The sequence below is a fragment of the Mesocricetus auratus genome, unplaced genomic scaffold, assembly GCF_017639785.1.
Source record: "Mesocricetus auratus isolate SY011 unplaced genomic scaffold, BCM_Maur_2.0 Super-Scaffold_100047, whole genome shotgun sequence".
NCBI lineage: Eukaryota > Metazoa > Chordata > Mammalia > Rodentia > Cricetidae > Mesocricetus > Mesocricetus auratus.
Window position 1 is genome coordinate 2,337,954 of NW_024429224.1, and position 13,568 is coordinate 2,351,521.

At 39.6% G+C, this 13,568-nt stretch overlaps 1 protein-coding gene across 10 annotated transcripts in view; it reads left to right on the forward strand.

Moving 5' to 3' along the window:
* The window catches only part of Rabgap1 (RAB GTPase activating protein 1), a 126,901-nt gene that overhangs the window by 77,833 nt on the left and 35,500 nt on the right, over positions 1–13,568 (forward strand). The gene's annotated exons all lie outside the window — the stretch shown is intronic.

The window sequence follows — 13,568 nt, forward strand, 5'->3', positions numbered from 1 at the left end:
CCGGTGTTTTACTGTTTAGCCCTGGTCACCCTGGAACTTACTATCTAGACTAGACTGGCCTTGAACTCACAGAAACCCAGCTGTCTCTGCTGGGATTAAAGGTCCACCATGCCCAGCCCCTAGCCAGTTTTATGTTTTAGACATTGATTTTATTTTAACCTCAAATATATCTTCTGCTTTAAACTTTTTAAGAAACTGAGAATTATAAAAATTTCAGATTGAGAGTTCTAGAGTCAGCTCTGTGAGATCAAGGTCAGCTTGGTCTGTCTATGTAGTGAGTTCCATAACAGCCAGAGGTACATTGTGAGATAGTGTCTCAGAACAAAACAAGAAACAGGTTCTAAGTTCTTCCCCAAGTCTTCCTTGTTCTTTATATTCACTATTAGCAAATTTAACTCTGCTGTTTTGGGATCTATAACCCACAGTGAAAGTAGTGGGTTAGAAATAGCTTTGTCACCAGGTGGTGATGGCATGCACCTTTAGTCCCAACACTCAAAAGGCAGAGGCAGGTGGAACTTGAGGTCAGCCTGCTCTACAGAGAGTGTTCCAGGACAACCAGGACTAAACAGAGAAATCATGTGTCAAAAGCAAACAGACTCAGTTGGATTTCTCTTTCAAGTAGAAAATGAAAATCCATTTGTAATGTACATCTCTCGTTGCACTAGCACTGTAAATTTGGTTGAGTGTATTTCGTTTCCTCTTGTGAAGTCATCTCTTGTAGTTCTCCTCCTTCCCACGCCCAAGTGCTGGGATTTCAAATGTGTCCCACCCAGCTTTGTCTTTCAGACACGCTAGGAAGTTTCACCTTTTCATGTTTGCATTGTGCTTATGAAGTTCTAGTTCAGTAAACATGGGAATCTTGAAGATAGTCTGTATTAAAATTACTAAATCAGTAGTAGGAAAACAGATTTTCCTTTTATAAGCAGTTAAGCTCCCTTTTGCTCTTTCGTTCTGGGATTCCATTTTGTAACAGTGGGAAAGAAAATTGTTCTGGTAATGCCTAACCAAACTGATATACTGAAGAATGCAAACATGGCTTTTTAAAGATCTTTTTTTAACAATTGCTTAGTTTTACAAGTATCAAGTTCTGGTTTTATTAAAGGCATATTTTTCAAAGTAGAGTATATATTGTTATTTGAAGCACAGACTAAAGAAGAAGCTAGGTAGTTGCAGTAATTGTAAGAAAAAATGCATAAACCCTTAATGATGCTTGGTAATAGCAAATGTCTTCCCAGTTTATCTTGTCTTCATTGTGCTGTGTAAACTTTTAAGGCTTAAGGAATCAAATCTGTTATCTTCAATTTATTGTCTACACTGCCTGTTTATTTTTAATTTGCTGTGTGGTAGTGTGGGGGTTAAAAAATCTTAACAGTCTTCAGGGGCTGGGAGAATTCTCTGCATGATAGATTTGACAGGTTTGTGTTTAATCTTTTTATTCTGGCACAGTTAATGTAACATTTGATGACATTTTGTTAAAATACCAATCTGACTATTTCAGAGTGAGAAAAAAAATATGTATTTTTAGACTCAAATACCTCAGATAACTTGTTTAACTCTGTGGTATGTGACTTGTATCAGAATACACATAAGCTTTTAGAGATAGTGTTGAAATTACTTCCTAATAAAGTTTAAAGTAAGATCATACTAATTGTTTAACTTGTGAATGAATTGTGTGTCTTTATGCAATCATTTCATTGAGGATGTTTTAGTTGTCTTAGATTTGGAATAGTAGTTGCCTGTGAGCCAGGGCCCACCTCAGAGAGTACTAAATAGCCCAATTGTTCACGGGCCTGCTTCTTCTTACTCAGAATCCTTTTTTGGATAGGTTTCCTTTTAAAATTATTTCTGGATACTTTTTGAGCCATTTACAGTGGCTTTTCCTTTGATTTTGTTATTGTTGTAATTTATTGTTAATTTTTGTTGTTTTTTTTTTGTTTGTTTTTTGAGACAGGGTTTCTCTGTAGCTTTGGAACGTGTCCTGGAACTAGCTCTATAGACCAGGCTGGCCTAAAACTCAAAGAGTTCCTCCTATCTCTGCCTCAAGAGTAGTGGAATTAAAGCCACCACCACCTAGCAGCGTTTCCTTTGCACTGAAATAGTTAATTTAATAATTGTAGGATTGGAGAAACTTGACCTTTAATACTATGAATGAAGTGTCCATCTTTTTGTGTGTGAAACCGCAGGTTTACCAGCTCAGATGGGTAGAGTGATTTGGGGAGGATTTTCTCAGCTTTTCAAAGATTCATTTGAAAATATGCAGAATGATTTTGTAGGAAATGTCTTAATTTCATTTATCATGTGTTTCTATATTTAAAAAATTTGTGAAATAAATTATTGGCAAACCAGAGTTTATTGGTATATGAGCAGTTTGGGAGACATTTAAATTTGGGAGAATTGTGGCAATCTGAGATTTTTAAACCGTTAAGTCATGGCATGGTGTCATTTTGCATAATTTTCTTGTTTCGGGTCGAAGAAAAAATGTAAATATATCAAACTGTACATACTGTTGATAGTATTTTATAGATTCTAGAAATGAGGTAGCTATTTCTTTTTGTGTGTGGGGATTTGAGACCACATTTCTCTGTGTAGTCCTGTCTGTCTCTATAGACTAGGTGGGCCTCAAACTCAGAGATCTACCTGTCTCTGCCTTCTAGTGTATTGTTTTGGAGGCTGTCCTGGAACTCGCTCTGTAGACCAGGCTGGCCTCGAACTCACAGAGATCCGCCTGCCTCTGCCTCCCGAGTGCTGGAATTAAAGGCGTGCGCCACCACCGTCCGTTGAGGTAGCTGCTTCTTATAACTACAAATGAGTCACCTGGACATGCACAGGTGCCTGTGTGCCTAAATCTAGGCATAGGGAGGATAAGCAACAATGTACATGTAATCCTGTGGTTACTTGGTTTGAAGAGAGTTTCACGAGCACCTTATTCAAACTGTCCAGCACTGTGAGATTATGTGAGTGTTTTGTTTTGATTTTTGGTTTTTCCAGACAAGGTTTCTCTGTGTAGCCCTGGCTATTCTGGAACTGGCTGTGTAGACCAGGCCCAGCCTCAGCCTCAGACATGTCTCTGCCTCCTGAGTGCTGGGATTAAAAGCCTGTACCACCAATGCCTGGCTCTTTTCACAGAGCGTCACATCAATCCACCATTGGCAATTTAAATTGTGTACAGCTTCTAAGTGGAAGATGTCAATATACACCAGGCCTTTCTACCAGGTGTCTACCTTATTTACTTTTCAGAGGAACCTATCGGGTATTTGTTTTTAATTTCCTTCTGTTATTAGTCTGAGACAGGTGAGGAACTTGCAGGGTTACCCACAGAGAGCACTTTACCCACTGAGCCATCTCACTTCCTTGCATATGGTTTTTGAGAGTGAGATGTCCTGCATGGCCCAGACTGCCCTTGAAATCCTGTCTCAGTCTCCTGCGTAACTGGGACTGTGCCTGAATGCTTCTCTTTTTCTATTGCAGCAATCAGAGAAGCTTCTTAGAAAGTGATTAGAGCATGAAACAAACAAATAAAAGGAAACATAAAGATGTGATTTCCAAAGGACCTCCCCCCTTCCCAAACTAAACTCCAACTGATGCAACCTACAAAGAATTTATATCCATTATTGGAGAACAAGACACTTTAAAAATAAGCATGAAAAAAACAAGAATGAGGTCTGAATTTCAAGTGTAAGAGATACTTTCAAACTATAGACAAGCTGAAAGATAAAGCTTGAGCAGGAGCAGCTAGAAAAATGAAAAAGGTAGAGATGGGGTGTAGTAGGTGAAGAGGAAAATGGGCTTAGTTAAGGATAACTGAATAACAAGGAGTCTTAACAAGAAAGCCCATTGCAGATGGTAGAAGACATCCCCCTCTCTTTTGAAAATTCCATAACACAGCAGGTGAAGAAGTTGTAAAAGCTTGGTCTGAGGAAGGAATTCAGAATTTTATGTTCAGTTAAACTATTATTCAAGTATGAAGAATAAAATAAACCCATAATACAATGTGTGCGGTGTTAGAATATATTCACTAACCTTGCATACTTTCTTGGAGAGTTGCTGAACAATATACTTCCTCAGAATGAAAAAGAGGAAGATGCAAGATCCAGAAATTGTGTCTCCAGGAAGGAGGCCCACAGTAGAGGAAAACCCTGGAAAAGAGGGCTGTTAAGGTGAATTAGACAGCAGCTGATCAAAAATAAGCAGGGAAAGGCCTAGCAGTAGGAAATGTGCTCTTAAGGAGTTGGGTGGGGGTGGATTTGTCAGCGTGTTGGGTTCGAAGGGAGCCTCAGACATACTAGAGAAAAGCACACCATTGCTGAGCCTACACCATCATTGAGTCATTTGCCGTCTCTGAGCCATATGTGTCTGGCCTGTGACTCTTTCAGACTTTGAAAGGAACTATACACTGATGCATTTATAGTATAGTTAGATACAAAGAAAACTGGAGAAAAGGAAAATAGGACAGTTGAGAAGAAAAAATAGAAAATTAAAGAAGACAGGAAATGAAATCATGTACTGATTGATTATAAGCTATATTGACTTAGCCAAAAGTAGTATTGAAAGTATGATGAGAATTGGGGAAAAGACTTGTGGATGGGAACCTGCATGTGGGCAGAGCTGCAGTGTCTTTTCCCATGTCAAACATGGGGGAGCCCAGGAAATGGCAGTTAGGCATTCATTCATCCAACTGTAAAAAGGGGGTGTAGAAATGGTTACACTGAGGTATAGCAGGGTTGTGTGTCTTGGGGGGGTGAGTATCCTAGTAAACTTCATGTCCTCTGACCTTTATCAGAGAGTTGTTTTAATGAAAAACATAAACTATGTTCAGCAGAAGACTGAATTTTAGCAGAGAGAAGTCAGGGAGGAGCAAAAGGCAGAGAACTCACTGCTGCTCCTAAGGAAATGGGTGTGACTGGTACTGTCTTACCTGATGCCTCTGGAAGAGCAGCTTCCTGTTGCTGACCTCACATCCTCCTCACAGAAAGACTGTCAAGATCAGTTTATTACCATGGGAATTGTGGGAAGTTTTGGAGTCCTAAGGCTGTTTTGCTTCCTAACCTACTATGATATGTTCTCTGTCTGGGTCCTTTCTGATTTTTTAAAAAGATTTATTTTGTAAATATGAGTACTCAAACTGCATGTACACCTGTATGCTAGAAGACAGCATCAGATGTCCCTATAGATGGTTGTGAGCCACCCTGTGGTTGCTAGGAATTGAACTCAGGACCTCTGGAAGAGCAGCCAGTGTTCTTAACTGTTGAGCCATCTCTCCAGCTCCCCCCCTTGCAGGTTTTTAATGTTTGACTTTCATTGAGAGGAGACAAGAGGCATTAGAAAGCATTGTTTTGTATCCTGAGAAGGAGTTTACATCATGGGAGATGAGTTTTCCGTGCTGGGCTGGAAGTGGTGAAGAGTGCCAGGTGTGTTCTGGGTGTGTAGGTGGTAGGCAGGTGTGTATTGGGTCGGTTCTCATGGAAGACATTGCATGGGCCCTGGGAGGGGCATCTCTGTATGTCTAAGACCTTCTGCCCTCCTTACCTCACCCCCTCCAGGCATAATAGTCACAGAGATGGGCAAGATTAAGGAAATACAGGGCTGGAGAGATGTCTCAGGTTAAAAGCCCAGCAACCACATGGTGGCTCACAACCATCTATGAGATCTGGTACCCTCTTCTGGCGTGCAGACATACATGCAGGCAGAACACTGTATACATAATATATAAATAAGTTTAAAAGAAAAAGATTAAGGAAATACAAGTCAGTAAGACCCTAGTACATTGATCTACAATTTACCAAACAATATATGACAGGAGAAAAAGCCTCTGCAGGTTGAAAGAAATAAAGGAGTGTCCTTTTGTAAGTAATTGTGACTATAGTCATGTAATGATAAACTTAGTGACTCATTTACGAGGGGGTTCTATTGTATCTGCACGAAATACAAAGGTAAAACTTTAATCAACTTTGAATAATCAATCAATTGAATTGAGTTGGCAAGGCAACATTTGATAACAAACTATTATTTATATAAATAACGCGATTTATTTCTAAAATTTCTTTCAGGTGACCTGAAGGGTTCCCTGAAAGCCATTTATTTGTAGCAAAACATATTCTTCCTCCAAAGCAGAAACCTTCACCTAAAAAGAAAGCCATTGCTTTGCTGGTTTTTGAGGAGCAAGATCTGACTCGGGGCCCCCCTACCCTTTCAAAAAGAAAACATTTGTATGTTTGCTTGCTTATTGTCTGTGTAGAGGTCAGTGGACAACTTGCAGTGGTCAGTTTTTCTTTCCACAATGTGGGTGCCAGGGATTCATTCTTGCTCTCAGGCTTGGCACCCTTGTCCACCCAGCCCTCTCACCAGTGGTGGCCTTTTTGAATTTTCAGAGTTCCCTCTTTTATGTGGCATGCATGGAGGAATTGCAACCTTTTCTACAAGGACCACTGTATTGAGGATGTGTTACAGTTTGTAGAGTACTGAAGGTAAAATGAGAACCAGACTTAAGAGTTCATCTCTAGCAGTTAATTAGGTCAACTTAATCTGTCTGAACTTCAGAGTAACCCTCATCTTTGAGTCATGTGACAGCCAGCATAGTCCCTTCAAGATGAGATAGATGCCTGGTGACATTAAGAGTCTGAAAGCAATTTCTGTTACTGGCGAAATTTTATATTATTAGATTAGTTCGTTTTTGTTGTTATATTTGTTTTTGTTTCTCAGATGAAGAAGGCTCTGAAGTAGATTATTAGAGGCTCTGGTTTTCTGTTTTATAAGATGAGACGATGTTCCTTCATTAAGTACTGTCACATCTTGAGTGTGTAGGAAGTTGCTTGCTGAAATGACTTCTAGAATTGGCACACCCTCAAATCCAAAAAGTCGTATCCTAATGGTCTGCTGCAGCTCCTTTGTACTGAGGGTTAGTATTTTTCTTGCCTTTAGAGAATAGTTTGCAGAAGGATTGATACCGTCATATTGGGAACATTGAGTTGTACATTCACTGTGTAGATGTACTTCATTGGGAAAGTCTGAGGCTTACAGTAAGAGCCAAAAAGAGTTGAGGCTGGTGTCATTTTAATGATACTTTAAAAAATTATGTTGGGGGCTGGGGAGATGGTTTGTTGACAAAAGTGCTTACTATGCAAACTCGAGGGCCTGAATTTGGACCCCTAGCCCCCCCCCCCATAATACCAGAGCTAAGGAGCAGAGTCACATGGGTCCCCAGAGATCACAATCAGCCTGCTTAACCAAGCTCCATGTAGAGTTAGCTTTGATATGGAACAAAATAGCCTTTAAATATTTAAATAGTTGTTTCTTGACAATTCTTTCAAGATTAATTCTTCAAAAAAGTCAATGAACTCTGACACCTTACTTTGATGCAAGACCAAGGCCCTCCCCCCCTGTATCTAGGCCAAGCAAGGTATCCCTCCAAAGAGAATGGGCTCAAAAAAACCAGTTCAAACACTAGGGATAAATCCTGGTCCCACTGCCAGTGGTTTCACAGACTGCCCAAGACACACAACTGTCGCCCACATTCAGAGGGGCTAGTTTGTTCCTATGCAAGTTCCCAGTGGTCAGTCGAGAATCACTGAGCTCCCACTAGCTCAGGTCAGCTGTTTCTGTGGGTATCCCCAAACTGGTCTTGACCTCTTTGTTCATGTTATTGCTCCTGTCTCTCTTTGACTGGACTCTGGGAGTTTAGCCCAGTGCTTGGCTGTGGATTTCTGCATCTGCTTCTATGAGTTGTTGGATGAAAGTTCTATGATGACAATACAGGTCGTCATCGATCTGATAACAGGGGAAGGGCAGTTCAGGTGCCCTCTCCACTATGTTTAGGGTCTTAGCTGGGGTCATCCTTGTGGATGCCTGGGAATTTCCCTAGTGCCAGATTTCTCCATAGCCCCATAATGACTCCCTCTATCAAGATAACTCTTCCCTTGCTCTCCCTCTCTGTCCTTCCCCCATCTCAACCATCCTGTTCCCTTATGTTCTCATCCCCCCTCCCCTTCTTCCCTTAGGATTTTGTTATTAATGTGATGCTTTTATGAAATTTTTAAATTTACATACCAACAATACAATAATGCTAAGCTGTTAACCTTGCTAGAAGAGTATTTATTTGATGTGCAGTTTACTTGGTGATAAAAATGAAATTGAAATAAGTGTTCAGATGTCTTTATAGTTTTTGTTTAGAATATGACTTTGCACATTATTTTGGGCCTTCTAATTTAACTCATAACTTGCCACCCTCACCATCATCCGCTTTTTTATTCAGAATGATTCTCTGCCTGTTCACTTTTGTCAGTAATAGTTTTTAGCTTGTCTGGTTGTTGGGATCTCCAGATGTGTTGCTATGCAGGAGAATCATTAATAGCCAAGAAGGAAAGGGTTGGCCATACTATTAGCTTTTTATGCTTTTTCTATACATGATTTGGGGCAGTTTTACCAAATTTTTCCTGTGGGAAACTTGAGCCCTAAAAGGAAATGTACATAGCTAAAGGACTACATGTCGCATGGGACTTAGACTTATTTTTAGAATGGCAATATAATGCCATATTTGGTTTGAAGCAATGTGATAGCGGTCCATTATTTTATTAAGTATGGAACCATCTTTTCTGAAGTTGGCCACTTTTCTCTCACATTGTCCAACATAGATAGACCCATAGTGTGAGTGTGGTGCTCGTATACCCATCCCCTTAAGGCAGTTTTAGCATTCATAAAGATCAACAGTGCTTGTTGGCAGGTATTTGTAGAACAGGTTTGCTGAGTTTTGTTTCTATCGTTAGAACTTTGGTCACATTGCATGGTTGTCTTTTTGTTTTCCATGTTTAGAGAAGGGTGTTTGTTTTCTTGGATGATGGGGACAGGAGTGAAGAGGCAGAAGCATTTGAAACCACCCTAATTGTTTGTCTTGAATGGAAGAACCTACTAAATGAGATGTGAGAATAGAAACCCTGAAATGGATCTTTGCCATGAAAATTGGTTTAAAACAAAATAAATCTAGCTGGCACAAGTATTTCTTCTTGCTCTACAGTGTTTGGGTCAATATGATTCATAGGCTAAAAGAAAAAAATGTATTCTATCATTTCTTTTAAGTGTCAGATTTTCTTACTTATTTTCTTTATAAATTAAGTTGATTCTAATAAAGTATGATATTGATGACATACAATAGATTGTTTTTTAATTGCTTACTGCTTGATTAAAGACCTCCCCCTTCCCAGACCAGGCACTAAGTCCCAAACAGATAAACATGCCAAATGCATATTTTTCTCTCTTGGCTTCTCCCCCAAGATTGGAAGTAGGCCAACAACATCAATTTCTGATCTGGTGGGAAGAGTTACTACTGATGTGCCAGGTCTATGCCTCCCACTCTTATAAACCCAGTGAGACAGATGAAATCACATAGGCCTAATAAGTAAGGACTGCAAAGTTTTGATTAGGTAACTAACTTGCCTGAGGCTGTGAAAATTAAATTCAGAAAAGAGAAACAGAGCACAGCAGAACTGCCTGTGGTAGAGTTTAAGTCCTGTCCATTGTGATGTTGTCTAAGTAGAACAACTACATTCTGTCTCCTCCATTCTTTGTCAAAAGCCCACAATTGTGGCCAGGTTTTGAAGTGCTTCTAGTTACTACCTCTGTGTTCTATGATCATGGAAATAGATTTCTAGGCTGCTCTGCTTTGTGTAATGGAGCTTTGGAAGGGAAACTTTGAAATATTAACTACTGAGTGTCTGTATAGTATTTTGTATTTTTTTAATCTGTGTAGCCCAATTTCTTGTCTCCCTTTGGTTCAGTTTTTAAATTCTGCTGTCAACTTTTAATTGTTGATAGTTTTATTGTCATCATGGGCCCCACCCAAACCCTCTCTGGTAGCAGTTCTCCACAATATATCTGAAAAGCTATCAACAAATTGATTCCTGCTATCTATCAAGTTTGATTTCTACCAAAATCCCATCTATTTGTTGATGGGGAAGAATAGCAATATAGGACAGAAATCCTATGGTTCCTAGTTGAACCATGGTACCACCTATGAAGGGACCAGCAGGTGTGCATTTGCATAGCTACATAAGATGAGTGTTGAGTATTGAAAGCTCAAGTCATCAATTGAGGTGTTTGCTTTTTAGTTTTGTGTTGTTAGTTGCATTTATTTCTAGAATTGTTTTGACAGAGAAAAGATAATGGACACTGAGTGTCACTTTCCATGAAGTGGAAATGCTTATAATTCTTAGAAGACAGTTTTTTACAAGGATAGTAGTAATGTGGTAGCTAGGATCCTTACCACCATGAAATGTTAGGGTCCATAACAGGTGCTGTGCTTTGTTCTCCCTCCCCTCCCCTCCCTCTCTCCCTCCCAACAGTCTCAAAGCATCCTGGAGATTTGACTTAGTGAGGACTAAGATAATTATGGCCTAAATACATTTCAATAATTATTATTTAATGAAATTAAAGATGTATTCTTAAATCAGACAGCACACACTTTTTTTTTTTTTTTGGTTTTTACGAGACAGGGTTTCTCTGTATTGTTTTGGAGACTGTCCTGGAACTCGCTTTGTAGACCAGGCTGGCCTCGAACTCACAGAGATCCGCCTGCCTCTGCCTCCCGAGTGCTGGGATTAAAGGTGTGCGCCACCACCGCCCGGTGACAGCACACACTTTTAATTCCAGCACTTGGGAGGCAGAGGCAGGCATCTCTCTGAGTTCAAGGACAGCCTGATCTACACAGAGAAACCTTGTCTCGGAGGAAAACTGTGCTGGTAGTTTTTTATTGTTTGTTTTGTCATCTTGATACAAGCTAGAGTCATTTGGGAAGAGGAAAGAAGCCTCAATTGAGAATAGGCCCCGATTGGATTGTAGGGGTATTTTCTTCATTGATTGATGTAGGAGGGCGCAGCCCACTGCAGGCAGCGCAGTCCTGGACACTACAACAAAGCCGTCTGGGAAGTGCTCCTTGACTGGCTCTGCTTCAGCTCCTGTCTCCAGGTCCCTTCCCTGTCTTCCCCTCAGTGATGGACTGTGGTTGGGATGTGTAACTCCTTTCTCCCCAAATTGCTTTTGGTTATGGTGTTTCTCGAAGTAATAGAGAACACATGTTATTAGGGGAAAACTTTAGGATTTTTTTCATAAATACTGACAGTGTTTAGTAGAGGCCACAGTTCGAGGACAGCCAGGGCTACACAAAAAAAAAACCCTGTCTGAAAAACAAAACAAAACAAAACAAAAAATCCTAGTATTCCTGTGGTAATGTGGGAGGGTTGTAGAAACAGGAGACTCTGCACACAGCTCTCAGAGCAGCTAGGTTGAAGTTCATTCACAGTGGTGCCAGAAATGTGTGACCCTCATTAACAATGTAGAAGGCAGGTTGTCTGCTGACTTCCACATATGTGCCATGCCACAAGCTAACCTACACACACACACACACACACACACACACACACACACACACACACACACACACACACACGAGACACTGAACCAGTAAATTCATCAAAATGGATTTTAAAGGCAGGACATGGGCAAGGTATAATGGCACACACCTGTAACGTCAGCATCCAGAAGACTGAGGCCAGCCTGAACTATATACTGAGACCCTGTCTCATGAATAAATAATGTATTTGAGTGGAGTGCTTTTTTGTTTTGTTTTGTTTTGTTTTTTGTTTTTAAGTGTTACATACCATTTTATGGCATTTATAACATTTGGAGTTATTCTTGAGAACTTTCAGGCAACAAACCACTTGGGAAATACAGTCTTTTCTGCTCCTTATTTCACATGGCAGCCTTCCAAGGCATTTCTTTTGTTTGGGTACTTTCTTTTTCTTCCTGCCATTCTTAGCTTTCTATTTTCCAACTAGAGTTTACAGAGTATGTATTCAGAGGACTTCCTCCAGTTCCCAGTACCTTTCTAACCCTGAGAAGTTACCCAGCTATCCAGTTCTCACAGTAAGCTATAAAAACAGACATCCTGAAAGATTAGAGTATGGGGCTACTGTGTTTTGAACTAATACACAATTTTGACCTGAGGACAAGGAGTTATAATTTCCTTAAATTTAAATATGCATACTGTTTTTATAGAGCCTTAAAATGTAAGGAGCTCAACCCCTCACCCCCATATCAAGCATCATGGGGGGCAGCTATGGGAAAAGTCATTAGAAGTCAACCACACCTAGCCTCTATATCTTGGTTTTAAGTGACATCTTTAATGAAAGGAACAAGAACTGTGTGGTGGTTTTAAGGGATACTGATCAAGCATTTTGTATAATGTACTTCAAGAAGTTGTCTGGCATTTCTCTTATGAAGTTATGAATTTGAAGGGGAAAGATATAAAGTAAAAGCCATTTTCATAACATAAGAATGCCTGCTAGCAGAATGATGTACCACTGTTGATACTGATGCTAAAACCCTCCTCCCATTTCATCATTTTACTGAAGCCTTCCAGAGCAAGATGTCCACGCTTAAGTAGCGGAGTAGTCCTTTTTTTTTTTTTAAAACAATCTTTTCTGATTTTACATTCCAATCCCAGTTTCCACTCCCTCCGCTCTTCCTGATCCACCGAGTAGTCCTTGAAGACATAGTATATACAAGTTATTTGAAATTCTTACTACTGGGTGATTTATCTCTTTACCCCATTTATTTATTTAACTCATCATTTATTTTTTAAATATTTGTTTTTTGGTTTTCAAGACAGGAGGTTGTCCTGGAACTAGCTCTGTAGACCAGGCTGGCCTCAAACTCACAGAGATCCACCTGTCTCTGCCTCCCACTGCTGGGATTAAAGGAATATGCCACCAACGCCCAGCTTGTTTGTTTATTACTATTACAGTGTTCTGCCTACATGTTTGCCTGCTTACCAAAATAGGGCATCAAATCTCATAATAGATGGTTGTGAGCCACCATTTGGTTGCTGGGAATTGAACTCAGGACCTCTGGAAGAGCAGACAGTGCCCTTAACCTGTGAGACATCTCTCTAGCCCTCCATCATTTATTTTTATGTGTATATACTCATGGATAGTTATCTCAAACTCAGGACTGTAACTCAGTGTTACCATAACCTTTTGTTGCTTAAATTATCTGACTTAAGTCACTAGGAACATTTTTCATTGGCTGTCAGTATCTCTCTGACATTCTTCCCTCAATACGGGAATTCTGTTGTTGGTAGCATTACTGTTATCAACTGGTTGGTTTGATTTGTGGTATTAATAAAAGAAAAAATTGTTTTTGTTTGTTTGTTTTTTAATTTTCTGGCAATATAAAATATTCCAGAATTGTCTTCTGTGTTTTTCACCTCAATTTTAGAGTCCCTTGTTTCTCCATTTTTCCTTTCCTTAGCAAATGGTATTAAACTTGTAAATGCTGGATGTGCTATGTAATTTACCAAAATGATTGCATGTATAGGCTGGTCATTATTTGTAAGAGATCAAGTTGTTAAATTACCTCACCAGTGCTTGGTGCTTTAATTTTAGTCAGCCTAATATGTCGGTATTTATGTGTGTAGTTTTTGAGCTGCTTTTATTGTCTTATTTTGTTGCTTAAAATACAAGAAATACAACTTTACAATATTTCATTTAAACTGTTACTACATTTGAATATAGAGAAACATA